Source organism: Gouania willdenowi, chromosome 10 (genome assembly GCF_900634775.1).
Source record: "Gouania willdenowi chromosome 10, fGouWil2.1, whole genome shotgun sequence".
Taxonomy (NCBI): Eukaryota; Metazoa; Chordata; class Actinopteri; order Blenniiformes; family Gobiesocidae; genus Gouania; species Gouania willdenowi.
Window position 1 is genome coordinate 18,861,160 of NC_041053.1, and position 22,256 is coordinate 18,883,415.

The following is a 22,256-nucleotide window of genomic DNA, read 5'->3' on the forward strand; positions in this document are numbered from 1 at the left end:
GGGAGCTCTAAAAAAAGAGCTTCACTTCACAGGGGAGCTTGTCCAGTCCTTTTTTTTATTTATTTATTTATTTTGCAGTCTATGGTTTAAACATTATTGAGAAGAAAAAAAAACATACATTTCTTCATATTACATGTTGGATAATTCTATCTTCTGTATCCGTATTAGTTTCATAGTTGCCCCTCATACTGCTGTAGGTGGGATTTCAAATGACAAATAAAAAGGTTAAAAAGTCATAGATCTTAGATTGCTGTAAAACATCACCACATCCAAAGCCAAAATATCATATAGTGTCATTTTCACAGCGAAAGTGATTGACTTTAAATCTAATATAATGTATTAAACTAATTCTAAACTTAGAATTTACAGTTTTACCAGATTACATATTTCTTATGCTAAACTGCAATCAGGTGGAATATTAACACCACTGGCTTAACAACTGGTGTATTCAGTGAATTTTCCTTCCAGCTATAACCGCGTTGTAACTTCACCCTAGCATCTGAGATCATGTTCATTATCCACCCATAATTAAACATGTCAGATACCTGCTGAACAACATGTGTGAACTTCTGTGGGAGGTGACAGGGTTCAAGATGTGTGATTTTGTACATGAGCATATCTGCGAGTGCATACCTGTGTGTGTGTGTGTGTGTGTGTGCGTGTGTGTGCGTGCGTGCGTGCGTGCGTGCGTGCGTGCGTGTGTGTGTGTGTGTGTGTGTGTGTGTGTGTGTGTGTGTGTGTGTGTGTGTGTGTGTGTGTGTGTGTGTGTGTGTGTGTGTGTGTGTGTGTGTGTGTGTGTGTGTGTGTGTGTGTGTGTGTGTGTGTGTGTGTGTGTGTGTGTGTGTGTGTGTGCGTGCGTGCGTGCGTGCGTGCGTGTGTGTGTTTGTATGTCTTGTGACTAATGCAACAGTCACACACATGCACCTGCTTCTTCCCTAATGATCCCTTCAGACAGCTTAGCGTCTCACCTCGTTTCCTCATCTGCTTCCTCTGGTTCCCAACAGAGAGAATCAACTTTCAGCACTGATGCAGTAAAACAAAGGCTAAAATGTGTTCAAATTGTATATTCATCTTTCATGTTCAACTGGGAATAACTGACAACTCTGAGATTTATGACAATCGCAAATTATTTAAGAAACAATGAACACATTTGTGTGTAATAGTTTTTCATTCCTAGCATTTTCTGTCCAGACACGTTTTTTAAGATTTTAGCTTCCTTTTGCCAATAAATATCCCTTTTTTTTCCTATTTTTTGTCAATTTTTGCAAGTTTTTTTTTTGACAGTTTTATCAATTTTTTACCCTATCTAAAAAAGATTTGGCCACTTTTTGTCCAAATGGGCTATAAATATCATTTCATTCCTTTTCTTCCTCATTTTGCCTCTTTTTGTTTCCCATTTTTGCCCTTTTTCACTATTGTTTGTTGCATTTTGATCATTAAAGCTACTTTTTCCATTACATACCACCTGGTTCCTCTTTATTTGCCCTGTTTTTGGCCACTCTTGACTGCTTTTGGCCCATTTTACACTATTTCCTTGCTCTCATGCCACTTTTGGACAATTTTTGGCCACTCGCTCATCAAAAAAAAAACCTAGCAGACCTAACCGGTGTCATGATGATCTGAGTTCACATTGTACTGAGATTGTATATGCGCATGTTATGCACATTTTTGTTTATTTTTGTTTTCAAAGTGAATGGACACGTGTCTTATTTGTTTATTGGATTATGTTAGGGTTAGGGTTAGGTTAGGGTTATAATCTCTGTACAGAGGTAAACTCAGACTGTGACACCGGTCCACTTGGGGTCGACAATGCCCAGTATGCCAATTGGCCAGTCTCGCCCTGATTACACCTCCCCAATCAAAGAAGGAGGGCATGAACCGGAAGACACGCGACACATTGTTTTCCACTGCATGTGCAGAAATGTCTGTCATTGTGAAACTTCAGGCTCTATAACGTTCCAGGTACATTCGTCATCCTGTCTAAAGAAGAATTTTACTATCTGGTTTTTCTTGCAGGGACTCACCTATTCCTGTCAGGGAATCGCAACAATGTTTCTCCAAGATTTTGATTTCCATTTCTTTGTGCTCAGGGTGCTTCAGTGAGGGCAAAGGCAAAAACACTGGTGTCAGAATGATTGTTGTATGGCTCTGTTTCCATCTACAAAAACCTTACATAACAGACAGCTGAGCACAGACATGCAAGCAGAAGGCATTCAACACTGCAGGTGATTTCAGAAGACTTCAGGGTCGAAAAGAAAGGAAATATTTGCAGAAGTCCCTTCATCTTACAGTCCTCAATCATGATACTGTGTAAAAAGCAGTTTGGTTGAACTAAACTGGATTACTTTCAATGTGAACAAAAGCAAGTAACAGTCACGGGTGTCACACAGGCCGCACAACCGTGTGGGGGTGTTAGTGTTTGAAAGCACCACTTTGAAATGGCAGTTTGAGAATCGAGAAATGAGTCATTGCTCACACTTGGATGCAGCAGATACCAGCATCCATTTACGAGTGAACCAGGACTTATAATCATTCCTTGTCAGGACACCGGAGCAGATTATTGGACCTTAGTGATTGCTCTAATTGACTGATAGATGATGTCAGCGTCTCCGTTGAGAAAGTGGTTGAAAGATGATGTAATCGTCTAAAGGCTCATCATGTCGATAGTTTGAGATTGGTCTCTGAAAAAGATCAGTACATGATGTCATCTATTCCACTAGCCCAGTTGTGCCATTGGCACTGCCAGCGTAAATGATGGACTGTGCTAAAAGCAACATGCTAGGAGCTGATGCTTGGAGACAAAGAAGAAGGAAGGGAGGAGATTCTGCCTCTGGTTAGTTAGGTTTTGTTATACCAAGAACTTTCAGTAATGCAGAATGTGAGAATGAAAGTTCCAGTCATTGGACTCACACAGATCCTGACAAGCACTGACCTTCTATTTATGAGTACTGGCAATTTTAAAAGAGAATCATTTTCTAGATTGGAGTTGAACATGTGATGAACTATGAGACTCTGTCCCATTTGGAAACATAAATGTATCATTGTGTACTCGTCTCTACAACAGTCATTCCTACACTTCCTATTGTTAAAGGAAGTGTAAGAATGACTAAGATCTCACCCAGCCTTCCCACATCCCTCTCTCTCTTTCTCTCTCATCCTAGTCACCAATACGAGGTGACAGAGATGAAAACTGAGTGTTTCAGCAGAGAGAACCCATCTGTCACCCCAGCAACGCAGAGGTGGGAGGAAGGTTATCCAACAGGGACACAGCTTAGGCCCGTCAATCCCTCCTCCTTCTGGAGCATCTGGATGTGACGTTAAAGCAGGGAAAGTGATTCATTGAGAGGGAAGCGTAGAAGTGGACCAATGTTAGTTTATTGGGTTTAAAGTTGGAGCTGGAGGGATGGATGGATATTGTAAACCCATAACACAAGTTTTATTTATTCCTAAACCTAAAGCTATTCATTACCTTTGCCGAGGAAGTAATATATTCACAGGCGTTTGTTTGTTTGTTAGCAGGATTATGTCAAAAATACTTAAAGGGTACCTGTAGTGAATTTAAATTACAAACTCTTTCAAAAGATGGTGGATAGTAAATTAGGGTTAGTCAGGTAAAGTTTGTCAAAATGCCTGTGAAGCAGACAAGAGCACTAAGAATCTGTCCCTCGGAGGACTCGGCTCAGTGCCATCTTGCCTAGCTGTGACGTACCATCGTACAGGCTGAATGACGATTGGCTGAGCTGCAGTGTGACGCAGTGGTGACGCGAATCTACCATCATCCAGCGCTGGGTCACGTTTTTGAACAATGGCAGAGTTTAAAGCCAATGGTTGCTAGAACAACAACAAAAAATGCAGAATACATTTTTTGGGGTCTCTAAGCAATATCACAACACTGAGTTAGAGTTAGCCAGACGTTGACTCCATAATATCGGTAGGGAATACACACTTAAAATGTTTACATACCGTAACAACAGAAAAACTACACTTCCCACAATGCAACATTCCTTTAAAGCAACAGGTCGAGCCAAATCAACAATAGTACATCATGTTCTAACCATAATGGCGGCTCTCTATAGTTTTTGCTCCAAGGTATAAAATTGTTCTTAAAAAGTCATTTTAATGTTTTTTTTGTTTTGTTTTTTTGAAAAATGTGCACATTTTGTTTATTGGTAATATATTAAACACATCTTTTGTAATATACATTACATTTCTACTACAGGTACCCTTTAATGGATTTTGACAAAATTCTAATGAAAGATATACCTTACGCTATAGAAGATTCCATAAAATTTTTAGGGGATCCGGATCAATATACCGTACTGATTTTGGATCTCTTTAAAAATGTGAAAAATGTCTCGTAATTGGTAAAATTTCAAAAATTAATATTGCAATTCGTAACTGACCGATCTTTTTGAAATTTGACTCACTTGTGTCGGCTTGCTTCCTCAATTACCCTACCAAGTTTGATCCAGTTAGGATTCGGATTGCGCATTTCATCCCGATTTTTGCACACAGAATTTTTTTTACCTACTGTATCATTATTAAGGGGGTAGAAATGTCTTCCAAGCCTTTAAAGTGTGAATGGTCATTGTACGATCATCAAGATCACTGATCCAGATAACTGCCAATATCTGGCAAAGAGGATATTTGATGCTTGGCAGAGGTTTGCCCGTGTTCTACAGTGATATTTTGAGTCATTTGATCTTCACTCCATGACCGTTAACGACAGAATCTCTAAGTGAGCTATGATTGAGGTGGAGAGGTCCAGAATCAAGGATCAACTCGAGGCTGAATGGTACTAGCGATAGATGAGTGAAATACGAGTCCTGAGATCTCTGACAGCTCTTCATTCGCATCAGTCCAATCAGTTTATCATATACTGTAAGTCATTGCATGTTCCTCCTGCTGTGCTGAAGGCTGCAGCTTTTCTAAGGCTTCTTGCAGCTGTTAGTGGCTTCTAACACAGTTGAGTGGGCGAGGTTCATGTGAAAGTATAGAGTTGGATCACTAGCAACAGTCCCTGTCATTCAGTTCTCCTAATATAGAACAAAGACAACACACTGGAGCAAAAATGTACATGCCCTGCTCCGCTCTCTTTGCTAATGTAACAAGTGGATTGAGGAACAAAAATATTTTGGTGTTAGGTTACCATGAGAACAAGGACGTTCTTGGTACTGATGATAGAGTTATTCAATGTCTTAAAAATTTCTTTTGGATCATCCTTGAGCTGCTTACTTGCATGTCCTTGGAAATAGCTTTGAAAACAATGGTGTTTCTCTCTGATGCCTTTCTATTTATAGTGCACTGTATGGTGTCACAGTTTGTACTTCACTTGCCTTGGGACATATACATAACACAGGCATAAAGCATGTCAAATTGTAATAGTGAAGCCTCACGGTGACCTTGTTTGAACCATTCAGAGCCATATCCTTCTTCTCATGCACACTTAGAACTTGACACATGTCCAGTTGTGTCAGGAACGGCCATGTCAGAGCAGCAATGACGCCTTAAGATCATTGTATGTACAAAACTAACCCCGGGAAGAAATCAGGCTGATAGATGAACAAAACTAGACATTTTTCTACTTTGATTTTCCAAAGATTGCAGCTGACATGAATTGGCGTCTGTGCTGCTATTGCTCATCTGTGTCTGGGAATCAAAGGAAGGATCAATCTTCGCCCTCATCTTTGTGAACACAACAAGGACATGAATCAACTGATAAAACTGTGAGAGTCAGAGTGGATACAAATATTAGCACAACTTTACAAGAATCTCCAGAAAAAAAACTCTATAGAGGTACCACCATAATACCATCATCATTCATACTTTAAAGGCTTTTAAGAAATGTCTATCCCCATTAACAACTATACAGTAGGTCCAAATGTATAGGCATCCCCAACCAACGCAACATAAACAGTCAATTTCATAAAGATCTGTCATTTACGAACCGAGATATGAATCTTTGAAATTTTGCTAATGATGAGAGATAGAGAATTTGATCCAGAATCAGTATAATGATCAAATATGAATGCAATCTTCATTAGTGTAAGGCACTTAGTCAAACTCAAATCTGGTCCTTTTTAGAGCATCCAATTTTGTCGGCAGAAGAAAGTAAAAATGACAGAGAAAACATTCATTATTGTATAAATAATCCAGTAACTCCACAATATTTTTAGGGGCTTGCATTTTGCCTGTGTTAATATCACATGAATGCAGTCATTTTTGGTTGCAAATTGTGGAAATAACTCTCAATTTTGCCAAAAATCTTGCAATTTCTCACAAACAATTCCACAAATTTTCTGTAAATTGCGCAAAAATTTGGGAACAAAATCAGGAATTTTTGAAGTGAGTTGAACTGTTAAAGTTGTTCTTTTTGTCCCCACCTGAAATTTGCGGCCCATACTTGAGATCAAACTGGTCCGTATTTGACCCCTGAACTTAAAAGAAGTTTGACACCCCTGGCATAAGGTCTGTGTTGGCTAATATTTTGTAAAAATCCTCTGACTACTTTTGATGTAATCCTGCTAACAGTCAAATAAACAAATTGTCGGTGAAAATATGACCTCCTTGGCAGAGGTAATTATATTTGCCCATCTGACGCCATAGCAGGGAAGGTGCTGCGTGGGAAGGTGTGTGTGTGTGTGTGTGTGTGTGTGTGTGTGTGTGTGTGTGTGTGTGTGTGTGTGTGTGTGTGTGTGTGTGTGTGTGTGCGTGTGCGTGTGCGTGTGCGTGTGCGTGTGCGTGTGCGTGAGACTAGCTGCTCCTCCAGGTGCTAATGACAGACGACATGTGCAGGTGAGGAGAGGAACACTCAAGATAAGTGAGCTCCCTCACTCACACCCACAGGCGTCACAGTATGGGATGATAAAGAGAACACAGAGAGTCTCTGATAGATGGTGATTCCATTCCATTTACTTTCCTTCTTCTGTCCTTGTGTCCATACCGTCAGCTATTCTTTTCCACCAATGAGTCAAAGTCACAAAGTTACATTTTTAACTGTCAAGATAAAACTCGGATTACATTCTCACCTCTTTTCTCACTTAAATCTTCATTCTTGTTAGGAACAAAGGCGATTGCATCTAAATACCAAAGCAACTTCCAAAAACTGAGTAAAGCTCAAACCTTTTAACAGGAGCTATGTGGGAAACGTTATGTTTTAGATCCTTTTTAAGGTTGACACATTGTTCTGACCTTGTTTGATCAGTCAGAGTTAAGTCCTCCTAATGCACACTAAGGAACAGCGACTGTCAGGGATGTTTGTTTTAAAACCAACCTTTGAAATATTCATGATGAGTCAAGATTAACAAAACGAGACATTTTTTTTTTTTTTCAATCGAGATTTGAATATGTAAAAAAATAAGAAAATAAATACTGTGTATGTGCTTTTATCAGCTTACACACTGCCATAAATAGAAACAGAAATTAAATCTGAGGTGAATGTCTTGCCGTTAGTTTTGTTGCTTTGTAAACATCTATACCAGGGGTCTCATACTCATATCAGTTCAGTCGCTAATTACGGACCAGTTTGATCTCTAGTGGGCCGCAGATTTTCAACATTATTCTGCCTTAGTTTGTACTTCAACGTATCACTGATGGATAGAATATGTAAGACACCGACAATGTTTAAACAATAAGTGACAGATGTCAGCCCCTTTACTTTAATTTTTTTTTCATTTTTGTGACCAATTTCTATTTAATTCAGGGAAATGTTATGGAATATTCAGAGGAAAAATACAGAATTTGGAAGATTTCTTTCAATAATTTTGCAATTAAGGATAATCATGTTAGATCCTCTATACTCTATCCTTATCCTTTATACCTATCATTATTATTATTACTGTTACTGGCTTGTATTTGTTTTTTTCTGTTTTCCCTGTGCTGTTTTTTAAAACTGTACTTGGCAAAACAAACTTTTCTGATTCTGATTCTGGTGATATAAGCATGGGAAAACTGCCATCCCATTATTCTTGGAATTTCATTGAGTTTGTGGGCTGTGATATCTACAACTGAGTTAGTTTGTAGTTTACGCAATGATTCATGTTTTCTCTGCCATTTTTACTATCTAGTGTGGGCCGAATCGGATGCTCCAAAGGGCCAAATGTGGCCCCCGAGCCTCAAGTTTGACACTGTTAATGCCCAAAATAGGTTTATGGGGTGGGGGGAAACCTAATTTGAGAATCAATATATAATTTTTAATCAACTACCATACCGGTAGTCATAAATTGCACTTTTTATCAACTCAACAAGAACTTGCAAATTTTTCTCTTCCCATTTAGGCCAAGATCAGTATATGCAAAACCACTGGTTTTCCAATCATTTGTTAGTTAACATCTAAAGTTAACATATTTTTCAAGAAGAAGGTGACATTAATTGAATTGAGCTTTGTTCATACACATTAAATGTCCTTACTCTACCCCGTCTTGTTACATTTCTTCATACCCTGTGCATCTCTCAGGTGTTATCATTTCTGTTTTCCAAAATTTACACATTTCAAATTCACTTGCCTGAAGGCGGCCTGTGGCTGTGGGTGTCGTACGTACAACCCTCCCTTTTCTCTCCAACTATCACAAAAGAGAACTTTTTATTGCCTCTTTTGGTTTTGACAGAAGGGTCCTTGGGATGGCTGGCTTACAGACCGAACCATTCACAGACATGGAGGCGCCTGCAGAGAGTAGCAAACAGGATTTGGTTTTAAAAACACAACATTTTCTGTTGCAGTGGACCAACAAATGATAGACAGGAAAAGGTCTCTGGACTGTCGTCACATGATCGCACAAAGGCTTCCAGGAAACTGTGAAGTGTTTGAGCTCCATCATCAAGATATTTTCTGTTCTCTCTCTGTTCCCACTCATCCTCTGACAATCAGTATCAGGTGAAACTAAGTGTCTCTCCCAGAAATCACTAACATCCTCATGTTACAACACTTGCGCTTTTTCTTGAATATCACAACAATTTTTCCTCTTATAGTAGAATTATAGATCTTTCCTGAACAGCGTTAATCCAAAGATCCTGCTTTATTTGAATAGTGTATCACCACCAACCTTTAGAAGTTATCTATATTTGTCACTGTTGTGGTATTTCCAGTTGCATAAATACTGTGTGCGCTTCTGGCAAAGCATGTTAGGCCCTACAGGAGAGCCAGGGAAACTGAGTTGTGAGGGAAAACAGGGAGAGCGTGAGGTGGGAAGAGAAAGAGAGAGGGGATCCAAAACAGAGCCAGAAAACTTCTGAAGAACAAGCCTCAGATAGACATAAAGGAAACCGCAAACAAAACAGGGGAATTTGTCTCCAAAACATCTGTGAAGAAGCCTCTTGTGTCTTAGTGGAAGCCACAATCCAGTTAGAAACATCATCCTCTCAGCCCTGTCTCTACATACACTGTCTGTCCTTAGAATGAGTCATTACGCAGAGTCCTGCTTAAAACGCAGCGCTAAAACTCTGCCAATCACACAGATTGAGTGAAGTGTGACTTTCACAGAAATCCGAGCAGAATGAGTGTCAACAAAGATGTAATGCAAGCGTTATATACTGCATGCAAAGGATTTTATGAAGGAAAGGTTGAAAAGATAAGAGTCATGTAGTGTGTTCCAGTTTTGGGGACATAGCATTATTCCAAGTTGAATTTGCATGTTCTCCTCATGCTTGAGTAGATTTTACCATAATACTCAAGCTTCCTCCCACAGTCCAAAAACATGTACCTGTATGTAATTGGAGTATCTAAACTGCCTATAGCTTTAGTAAATGGCTGTTTGAATGTGATTGTCTATCTCTATGTGTTAGTCCTCTAACTTTTTGGATCCAGGGACCCTTTACATGGGAGAAGAACTTTCAGGGACCCAGTTGTAATCCTCCTGTCAATTAACTGCAACTTACTGCCTATTTGTGGCTCTAAATACTAATATTTGAGCATTTCAACTTAAATATTTAAGGCCTTAAATTAACTTAAAGAGTACCTGTAATGGTCTTGTACAGTATATAACAAAAAATGTGTTATTGTTATATGTTTATATGCATTTAATATACAGTTGTGTGCGAAAGTCAGGGCACCCCTTTAAAAACAGCATATTTTATATATTTAAAAAGTTATATTCATATTTACTGTCTCTCTGGTATATGTGAAAAAAAGACAATATTGTCAGGAAACATTAATGCATAGTTACATTTTATTTTATAAATTGAACAAAATTACAAAAATGAAAAACATAATTTTGGCATGTGCAAAAGTCGGGGCACCCTGAGAGTTTCAAAGTGTCAGATTCTTTTTACAAGCTCAGACCTCTACCAGCTCATTGGTCCTGAAGCATGTGTCAACAATTGTCATTAGGGAGTGCCAGCTGGTGCCAATTTGAGGGTTTCTTAAATACGGCGACTCCACAAACCTTGTACAAACACTCAGCAACCATGGGTTCCTCTAAGAAGCTGTGTAAGACAGAAAAAATGAAAGTAATTGATGCCCACAATGCCGGGGAGGGCTACAAGAAGATAGCAAAGCGTTTTCAGCTTGCAGTTTCCACAGTGCGAGGCATAATTAAGAGATGGCAGGTGAGGGGAACTGTGGAGGTCAAGAAGAGATCTGGAAGACCAAGGAAACTCTCGGAGAGAACAGCTCGTAGTCTGGTCAGAAAGGTAAACCAAAACCCACATTTGACTTCAAAAGACCTCCAGGAAGATTTAGCAGACTCAGAAGTGGTGGTGCACCCTTCCACTGTGCGCCAATACTTGCACAAACAAGACCTTCATGGAAGAGTCTGTAGAAAAAAACCTTATCTACGACCTCATCATAAAATACAACGTCAAAAATATGCAACAGAACATCTACAGAAGCCTGATGACGTTTGGAAACAAGTGCTGTGGACTGATGAAGTTAAAATAGAACTATTTGGCCACAATAAGCAAAGGTATGTTTGGAGAAAAAAAGGAGCAGCATTTCATGAAAAGAACACCTTGCCAACTGTTAAATATGGGGGTGGATCCATCATGCTTTGGGGTTGTGTTGCAGCCAGTGGGACAGGAAACATTGCTCGGGTGGAGGGAAGAATGGATTCAATTAAATACCAGCAAATTCTGGAGGCAAATATCACAGCATCTGTAAAAAAGCTAAAGCTGAAAAGAGGATGGCTTCTACAACAGGATAATGATCCTAAACATACCTCCAAATCCACCATGGACTACTTCAAGAAACGCAAGCTGAAGGTTTTGGAATGGCCTTCACAGTCTCCCGACTTAAACATTATCGAAAATCTGTGGGTAGATCTTAAAAGAGCTGTGCATGCAAGACGTCCTAGGAATATTGCAGAACTGGAAGCCTTTTGCAAGGAAGAATGGGGAAAAATCCCAAATAATAGAATCCAGAGACTTGTTGTTGGCTATAAGAAGCGTTTACAAGCTGTGATATCTGCCAGAGGGGGTGTTACTAAGTACTGAAGGTACTGATGCTGTAGGGTGCCCCGACTTTTGCACATGCCAAAATTATGTTTTTCATTTTTGTAATTTTGTTCAATTTATAAAATAAAATGTAACTATGCATTAATGTTTCCTGACAATATTGTCTTTTTTTCCCATATACCAGAGAGACAGTAAATATGAATATAACTTTTTAAATATATAAAATATGCTGTTTTTAAAGGGGTGCCCTGACGTTCGCACACAACTGTATATGTATGTAATATACATATTCAATATAATATATTAATAAAAGACAAAACGTGTACATTTATTTAAAAAAAAAAAACCATGAAGTACTTTTTTAGACACTTTTATAGCAAAGTAATTGCACTTCACGGAGATAAAGCAGTGAATCATGTTCAGTATCATATACTGAACATGTCAAGTCTGTTTTATTTCATATTAAAACATAAATAATTTCAAGGACCCCAAAGTTACAGCTCGAGGACCCCAGTTTGAGAATCACAGCTCAAACGTGCTAGCAACTGCATTCCTCAGAGGGTTACCAACCGATACAACTTTTGATACAATACCGATATTGCAGCCTTGAGTATTGGCCGATGCCGATATCGATACGATTCAATATCAGCACGAATCATCCATACTTTTATGACTTATTTTGTTGTGTGGAATATTAGAAAAGGCTTGATCAAGTAAACAGAGAACAATAGTCAACAATTCAAGTTCACTTCAGTTATTTTTTTAACCGTCAGTATGTGGTGGGAACAACTGAGGGCGGGGTCAAAAACTACAAAAACTTATCAGGGCTCATTTCGCAGATTTCAGAAGCAGTCCGATAAAATCTAATATCCGTTTCTTTAGCTGATATCGGATCAATATCCGATATCAATATCGGATCGGGACACCCCTATTTGACAACAGCGCTAAGTCAATAACACGACAGGGTGAAGAAAAGATAACAGCAAATAGTGAAACTGACCAATAATGTTCGCAGGAAAAAATATATTTTTCAAACCATAAAGGGGATATCTGCCTACTTATGCTGTTGTTTTCAACAACAGAGGTTCTCAATGTGTGGGTCAGGACCCAAAATTTGGTTACAGGGAAAAACAACAAAGAAAAAGCCTTTTTGAGTATGTTGAGGATGAGCCAAGTGCCCTGTTTTTTGAAACTCAAAATATGATCATCGTAACATACTGTAATAGATGGATTAAAATACACAGCATGCTGTACTTTAGTTGACATACTACACAAACACAAATAAAGATGTCTTTACGTGTGTGTGCGTGTGTGCATGTGTGTGTGTGTGTAGGGCTAACACACAGATGATCACACTCCCTACGGTCAATTTATAGACTTCAATAAACCTAAATGGACAGCACTCAAAAAAATTAGCTCATAGGAATAACTATTAAATTGTGGCCAGTTTTTCAATCCAATGAATGAAAGTAACCCAAAATGTATTGATTAGAAACATTTTAAGTTAATGCAACTAAATCTTTATATGTATGTTGAACAAAATCAATGATATTTAGTCCCACAGTTTACACAATTAATCTGAGAAATGGAAAAATAGAAAAACAAATTGAATAAATTAAATCAAATGCTTTGCAGTAATCAAATCTATTTACATTGGTTAACGACAAATGTTTTGTGAATGAATAATTTTTTATTTTTTTAGATTTCCAATACAGAAAAGTTAAACTTGTGTGTTTTATTTTATTTTTTTAATTAAGCTTTTCATGATTTAAAATGTTGGCAAACTTATTTATTCAGAACCAGAGGGAGCCTTGAGTAAATATACACATTGTTAGTGAGAACATGCAATGTCCACACATGCCACTGGGGTCACCTGGGTTCAAAGCTGTTATCATCCACTCTGTGTTAATAAGTATTGATTTTCTTGCTTTTTAGTTTAAGCTTGGATCATATTGACTAAATCCTTAACAGGTTCCATTTTTCCCCCTCTGTTCGCATTACTGGTTTCATTTAGTTTTGTTGCACTGTGCCTTCCATAGTTGTGCCAAAGTGTTTTAACTGTCAGCTTATTTCACAAAAATCATGATAATTCTTAATTCAACCATACATCCAGAACTAATGCTTCTGCAATGAATGCTGAGTCTATAACAAACAAAAGGAATCTGGTCCTGAGTCTGTGTCACCTGAGTATTCACCTGCTACTGTCAGGTAAGTTGTAAGCTGAGACCTGTACAAAGCATTTGCATGTGACTGGCTGATTTATTGTCCCACATAGTCCAAAAGTTAGAGTTCAACAACAAAGGCTAGGGGGCAACTCTTTACAGTGTGGACACAAAGGGCCAAGGTCCATGCTATGGATACACCAAACCATCTATCAGAATATGGAAGATAAAGATGACCAGAATATTTTTTTACAGTTTTCAATGCATATTAAATGAAAAACATTGATATTGGGTGATATTCAATATCAAAAAGCTTCCCTGGATATGTTTAATGTTCCACATCACCAATGTCAGACACAAATGACCTCATTTAGAAATCCCAGCAGCTACAAGGTTCCCCCTCAGGGACAGAAGCTCAAACAAAGCTTCTCACACCCAGTAGAGGTCCTGTGCATTTAATGTGCTTCATTATATATCTCCCCTAGTTTCACCTCAACACCACTTTCCATTTTACGATAGTGATATGCTCACAGCTAAACCTCGGTCAGAACATAAACAGGACTGAATCATAACATAACCTAACCGCGAGAGCGGACATGGGCTCGTCTGTGAACGGTTGCATTTACAGACCTTGGAGTCGCTGTTAGCTTAACAATAAATGGAAAGAGATTTGTTACCATTACAATAAGTGTTGACTAGGCCACTGGGAGTGAGGCCCAAGGCCAAGTCAGGCTGACTTGATAAATACTGTATCATGTTTTTCTGCAGTCAGTGCCTTCTCCTCGCTCTTCTCTCTCTGCTCTGTTTCAGGAGTCATGAAGCTGATGATGACAGTTCCTGATCTGTGGTTCATGACTCAATTAGTCTGGGACACTCTGATGTTCTATCTCTCCATCCTGTTCTGTTGGTCCTTCTGTCCACTAACCCCAACCAGTCGCAGCAGATAAGTGCCACCTCTGAAGCTGGTTCTGCTGGAGATTTCTACCTGTTAAAAGGGAGTTTGTTTTTTTCCCACTGTCGCTAAATGCTTGTTCATGTGGATTTTGTTGGGTTTTTTCCTTATTATTATGAATTTTATATTTTGGTAAGTGCATTGAGATTAGCTTTGTTGTAAATCTGCACTATATAAATAAAGATTGATTGATTGATTGATTGATAAAGAAGCAGGAAAACTTTAAACTCAGATTAAACATATGTGTGGCAGGACAATGGATCAGTAGGGTTTTACACTGGTGGGCAAACAATGCTTACTTCAGATGCTTGTAGTGACATTGGGCTGTATCATCAGCACCAATGGCTCCACAACATGCACTTCTGTAGCGGATTGGGCCCCTTCTCTTCATTATTTACCTCCTCCCCCTTGGCAATATCTTCCGTAAATTTGGCATTCATTTTCACTGTTACGCGGATGACACCCAGCTCTACCTCACCAGTAAACCATCCCCCGCCCCCTTCCCTTACTGACTGTATCACAGAAGTTAAATCATGGTTAAATCATAATCTCCTAAAACTCAACAGTGACAAAACAGAGGTTTTCCTCATTGATACAAAATCAACACTCTCCAAATCCAATAGTTTCTGTATCCAAATTGACAACTCCTCCGTTTCCCCCTCCCCACAGGTTGAGTCTGGGTGTCATCCTCGACAGCACTCTATCGTACAAATCCCACATCAATAATATCACCAGGTCTACATATTTCCACCTCCGCAACAATAATCGCCTCCGCCCCCCCTCACCCCTCACACTGCCGCTTTCCTTGTCCACAGTCTCGTCACTTCCCGGCTCGATTATTGGAATTCCCTTCTCTTTGGTCTCCCCAGCAAATCCCTCCATAAACTTCAGTTAGTCCAGAACTCAGCTGGCCGCAACATCACCAAAACCCCCTCTATCTCCCACATCACTCCTGTTCTCCACCAGCTCCACTGGCTACCTATTCAATCTCACATCCACTTCAAGATCCTTCTGTTAACTTATAAGGCCATTCATTATACTGCCCCCTTACCTGACTGATCTCATCCACATCCACACTCCATCTCGCTCCCTCAGATCATCTTCCTCCATTCATCTGTTCACTCCACCAGCCCGCCTTACCACCATGGGGAGCCACCTGACCCCCCCCCCGCTCTGTCTCTGTGTTTTAGCTTCAGTTTTACTGTTGTTTTTATACTGTTTTAGCTTAAACTTTATTTTGGTTTTATACTGTGTTGTTGTGGTTTTGTCATGTTCTGTTAAGTGACCTTGGGTGACCTGAGAGTCTCTGAATTTCAAATAAAATGTATTATTATTATTATTATTATTATTTTCCTCCTGAATTCCCTCAAATCTGAATCGTTTTCTGTTGCACTTTTTAATCATGGGCCTGTGCTATGAAGCTGCATAAGTATATCCTCGATATCTCTCCATTAGCGGGCTTCACCTAACCAAACATTCTCCGTTACAGAGCCCCTGTCCTACGAAGCTGGATATAAACACGTTAATTTAAACCAGGTGATTTCTGTGTGCGTTCCTGTGAAAGGAGTGGAGATTGCAGCGTCAGACCAATCTTAATCACAGAGACACTGTGTAGAGCAATTTACATCACAATTGAAGAATAATTCTTCAAAAATATGAAGAGTGAAGAATAGTTCAAACCAAAAACAACACGGTTGCTGCAGAAAAAGCAGGAAGGAAAGAATGCAGGAAGGAATTAGCCGACACTGTTAATGCATGAAAGCGTGAGTTTATACAATATTAATCCATTATATGAAAAATAGACAGCGCTCTGATCGATTTCACTTTATTACAGCACAGATGTTTTTCAGATAGTCCTCCTCAATTTATCACACACATACTGGGATGAGAGCACATTGTTTCAATTGTTTCACTTGATGTGTCCGCACATACAGAGAGTGTCCGACACAGGCTTCATCAGCTGACAATAGATCAGTCCTTCAGATATAAATCTATATCTTTCCTATAGGATGTCATCGGTAAATGAAAGAATTGCATTTATCCATTAATAATCTTCTTTCCTAAACTCAGCTGCCAGATCCGTACCAACCAGGATCTTCTAACAATGGGCAGCTCATTTTCCAAAAGAACTGATTGGTCAGTAGGCAGGACTTTTGTAATCGCTCAGATCTTATCCACTTCATAACCTGGTCCAGACAAGTCATTCAGCATAAGTTACCATGGTGATTTAGCCCGGTAAGTCATTAGTCAGTGTCATAGTACAGGACACACCAAATAAATCCAAGAAGTTAGAGCAATAAGAGGAAATCCAGCTTCGTAGTACAGGCCCGTAAAGCACACTGATTTGTCTTGTCTATGAAATGCGCCATAAAAGAAAATTGCCTTGCCTTCCATGTGCTCCCATCCAGACTCATTACTTGGTAAGTCCACTCTCTAGCCGACACCATGTCCACCATGTATCATCTCTAAACAGTGCAGCTCACAGTCGGCTGCTCTGATAACCAACAAGAGCTCACAATAACAACTTCAGACACGTCCAACACATAACTTTGTGTTGTCTGTAAAAATAAACAAAACCATACCAAAGAAAATGTGAATAAAAGCACAACAAAAACGTAATTAACAAAAAACCTACTTCAGGTGCAGTGTCCTGAAAACAATTTGATTTTTGATGAATTTTTGGTGCAAAACGCCTGTACTGTTGGTGTGATTTAAGCTTGCAATTGAGGTGTACTTGAATGCACCATAAAAGATTTTTGGTACAATATGCCTGTACAGTATTGTTGGTGTGATTGAGGTGTCCTAGACGCACCCATAGACATTTTATAAGTAAATCATATCTATGGACTCACCATGCAGCTCCCATCGTCTTCTGGTGGCTTTACAGTAATATGCAATGTAAATGGCATTCTAGTTTTAAACCGCTGATGGCGTTACCGCAGTCTATCTCAAGCCCCGACTTAATTATCTCGAGCCCCGAGTTACTATCTCATGCCCCCACGACTTAACTATCTTGAGCCCCGACTTCTTAACTCAGGCCCCAAGTTAATATCTCGTACCCCGTCGGGAACCTGACATAATTACCCCCTTTTTTAATATTTATATATATATATATCAGCCGTGATCCTTACCGGGCTCTGTAGACTCGTTGTCAGCCAAGGCAAGTTTATCACTAATGACGTTGAACTCACTCACGAGAACTGAACAAGAGCAAGACTTCCAAGAGTGTGAACAGGTTTATTGCCATTTTTATAGTTCATATTCGATATCACACCAAATATCAAGTTAACAGCATGTATTGTAAAAGTTATATTTCTATTGTCCTGTGCGTAGGGCTATTACTTTGATGCTGAACCAGAATGAGAGTATGAAACTGCAGGGTGTGTAGTGGCAGAACAAGAAAGCGCACATTTCTTTTCCTAACACCCTCAAACCAAAAGCACTACCGGAAATTACATTGTTTCAAAATAAAATGTACGACGACGATCTATGTTCGATATTCTCACTTTGCAGTTAAAAAAAATAAAATAAATAAATACACGACTTAAGCCACTTATTGAAACGTGCTAGTATAACACATGAGCAGTGTTTTTTCTTTGTGATTTTTCTTTTTAATGTTGCTTGGTAGCTACTCTGTAGTCTTTAGGTTTCTTCCACAGTCCAAAACAGTGAATAATTTCCCAATTTTTGGTTTGATTGTGGTAAATGGACTTCATTTATGTAGTGCTGTTATACCTACACTGAAGTCGTCCCAAAGCGCTTTACAATATCAACTCATTCACCCATTCACACACCAATGGGCCTGAGCTGCCATGCAAGACGCTGGTCAACCACTGGTAGAAACTTAGGGTTCAGTGTCTTGCCCAAGGACACTTCGACGCATAGACAGGTATAGACTGGGATGGAAATCCCAACCTATCGATCAGAAGAGGTGTGGTTTCAACTTTTTAAGCTGCATTTTATGCTATCTGTCTTGTTGAGTGTCATGTTAGTTTTACCTACAGGGGACGTGTTGTTTAGATAGTAGCGTAACATGACAATTTTTACATTTTGCATGAACTTATTGTGTATTTTTTTTTTTTTTTTTTGTAATTACAAAATGATGTTACAAAATAGATATCACCTGACATATTACATTTTCATAATATTTTTCTGTTGTATATATCTGACCCTCGTTTATTATCCACTATTTGGGAAATTATTGCAGACAAAACTTATAACATTCATGGACAACATTGTTCACTGCTTCCTTTATAAACAAATAGTTTGATCATGTGTTTATTGATAAAGCACTTTAACCACATTGCCTTGTATGAATGGTTATGAATTGTGCATGAATGTTTGTAGGCTTGAAATTGCATCCACGCTTCTGTCAGTCTGCCCCAGGGCAGCTGTGGCTACATTTTAGCTTACCACCACGGATATGGCTGACTGGCGTAAATGAATAATGGTTTCTGTATTAATAATAATAATAATAATAATAATAATAATAATAATAATACATTTTATTTGTAATGCACTTTACATTTGATACCAACTCTCAAAGTGCTACAAGATTGAAACAATACAACAACATATATTAAAAGACAGGACTAAAAGGAGGTATTAGCTGTTAAAATAAGCTTGTGTAAAAAGGTGAGTACACACTTTGAGTCTCCTTGAAAAAACGCAACATAAATCTAAGCCATTATTAATAATAATTTGAGCCAAATTTTGCATTGCAGGGACTCATCTCCTGTTTTATTTTGAAAGTCCAAAGTGGAAGTGGTATTGCCCTGTGTGCTTGACGGCTGTGTGAGTTCTCAGCTCCGCTCTGTGCTCGCAGCACTTGCTTTGAGGAGGCTGTGATGTGTCAGTGGTCCTCTCTCTATCTCTGTCTCTGTAGCGGCCGCCACGCCTTCAGCAACGTCCGCTGACCAGGACAATAAACCCTCCAACGCTACATTCGGCTGACATTTCCCCTGCTTTCCTTTGGAGTCCTACTTCTCCTCCTACTGATGCCCGTGAACAGGCTGTTCTGGAGAGGCTAATTACCGGCTCGGCACGCGCATTGATTCACCTCTGATACCAGTGCGCTCAGAGATGGGGACCAGCGTGTAGTGCGGGTAAGTAACAGCCCAACAACAACTACTACTGTATTCATTAATAACATATTGAGATTGCGCTCTCACGCCCACAGCGTGTGTATTTGTGTGTAATTTAGCGCGTGAGTGTGCGAACGTTCTGTACGCTGTGACGTCACGGTTATAAGTTTCCTCGCAGCGGTGATGCCGTCACGGTTCCTTTGCTGTGGTGGACTCTGTAGTTGTTTTACTTTTTATTTATTTATTTATCTGTTTTTTTTTTACTACGACGCGTTCCAGTATGATGCGTGAGACAGGTGTGCGCGCGTGCGTGCGTGCGCAGGACATCATAACCGGTTTATTCAGGGTTTCCTCAATGCGTCTAATGCCGTTTGCTCGCGCATGGGGACGTTAAAGGGACAATGTTGTGGCAGTGAAAACAAAGACAGCTGCTGACAACACGCGTAGTGCGGGTTGTATCGCTGTAAAGCTTATCTGCGTTTGGTGTGATCATAAACGTGGGAGTGGAGTACTGTGTAAACACCCTGATGGTTTCCTCTCTGCTGTACTGTGAGTACAGTGAGTGTCTGACTATGCAGAGAAAGGACTCAGAAAACAGGTGTGGCACTGAGTGACATGTGGATGTAAGTCCTATAATGAGAAGAATCAAGTCCTCCATCATCTCTGTCACCGTGGGTGTCTTTCAGCTCACTGCAACGTGGATGGCAGACAGACCGGTTGTGTCAGAAACCAGTTAAGTGGGAGAGATACTCTCCTTGGTTTGTTGATACTGCAAGCAAAGCCACTCGTGCCTCAGACTTGCGCTCCCACACCCTCCATTCTCTCCAGTCCAGTGTGTGCCACTGCCCCCCCCCCCCTCCCCTCCCCTCCCCTCAGGAGAGCCATCTCATAATGTGACCATGTGCTCTCTGCTGCAGCATCAGGGCTCCTCTCACTCCTCAGTAAACCACATAGCACACTGTAAGCCTCTACAGTACACTGACTTATTTATCTCAATACACACTGTTTTATCCTGTCCAGGGTCATCAGTCCATCACTGGGCTCTCTCACTACGTTCACACTGCAGGTCTTAATGCACAATCCTATGTGTTTTGTGTGTTTTGTGTGTGTGTGTGTGTGTGTGTGTGTGTGTGTGTGTGTGTGTGTGTGTGTGTGTGTGTGTGTGTGTGTGTGTGTGTGTGTGTGTGTGTGTGTGTGTGTGTGTGTGTGCGCGCGCGCGTGCGTGTGTATGATCTAGGGCTGTGTGATGATATTCAAGATGAATCAAGTTTTCTATTTTGGCATTGTAGAAAGTTACAATATCGCGTATGTCGATACTTACGTGATACAGGACAATCAGATCACGTACCACCAGACTTGTGAACAGTTTCTTACCAAAAGCCATTCACTCTAAACAATAAACACACACCATAGACACCAGCATCACTACTGCTATAATGGACAATTAAATACTCTCTCTTTTCTAATATTTTACTTCCAACGGGCACTGTAGTAGTTTGTAAAAACCATGGAGGATCCCTTTAAGACCACATATGAAAGTGGCCTGGGTCAGATTTGAAAAAATCTGTCCTTAACAGATTGTTCACAGGTCGCATATGAGCAAAAAGATCAGATTTGGGTCGCATTTGCCTGCAGTGTGAACTGAGAATGTACGACATATTGTCAAAAACAATCTCACTGGTAAGAATATGTCATCCCACGATAGAAACGATGAATTCCCATGTCGGAAATTAGCGAGGGCCACGGGCCATTTGTTCCTCAATTTAGCCAAGAATGCTCCTAAAAACCTTGTCCCAAGGGCCAAAATTGCCCGTTTGTTGTCAACAACTTATTATTCTCTGGAGTAGAGCGCTGTTCACGGCAGCTCCGCCGTGGAACCTCCGCGGTGTGCACCACCGCCCCTCCCACCCCTCAGCACTCACACACACACACACACACACACACACACACACACACACACACACACACAGACGGCAGTGCTATCACTGCTTATTACCTGAAGCTGCTGAGCAGCGATACAACATGGGCCGCTACTTGGTTAAAACCAGACAACCATCCACGGAAGGGAACTGATTCAAGTTCCTCCGCCAGATCCACCCAAAGTTCCACAAACACGGGGACAGAGATGAACCCGCAGCAACGATTATGAACTGGAAACTCAACCAAAGCTAACTATGCTAAGCTAGCCCACAGACAAACAGACTGGGCTAAGAGCTAATGCTAACCACTCCATATAAGGAATACACCAAGTAAAAAAAAAAGTAAAAAGAACACGTCTGACTGTCATAAAGCCACAGAGAGCCACTGATTTGTTTATGGTCAGATTTAACACTTGTATGGAAGGATAAAAACTAAACATGTCACACGTTGTGAGAAATAAATGTTAGCATAATATACTAATGTCACTATTCAGCCATCCCAACTTGTGAAACGCAATATTTTTAATTATATTTCACGTGTTCACAGACAAAGCTGGTCCCATTAGACTAATGTAACTATTGAGATTATTACACCTAAATATACTGAATGATTAAATCATCCGCTTGATCTGGTTTAATTATAGGAAATCAGTTATTTATCAACCATAACTTTATGTAACTCATTATAAGTTAAATGATACAAGATTCAGCAGCAGTAAAAACATTAATGGAGTTATTTTTGCTTTTCATGTGC

The 22,256-nt window shown here is 39.8% G+C and overlaps 1 protein-coding gene across 1 annotated transcript in view; it reads left to right on the plus strand.

Moving 5' to 3' along the window:
• Positions 1 to 19,287: 19,287 nt before the first annotated feature.
• LOC114471325 (ras-GEF domain-containing family member 1C-like) overlaps positions 19,288 to 22,256 on the plus strand; it is a 34,341-nt gene continuing 31,372 nt past the window's right edge. Inside the window, exon 1 of the mRNA XM_028460073.1 lies at positions 19,288 to 19,604. The gene's annotated coding sequence lies outside the window, so the exon portion shown is untranslated. The remainder of the gene's footprint in view (positions 19,605 to 22,256) is intronic.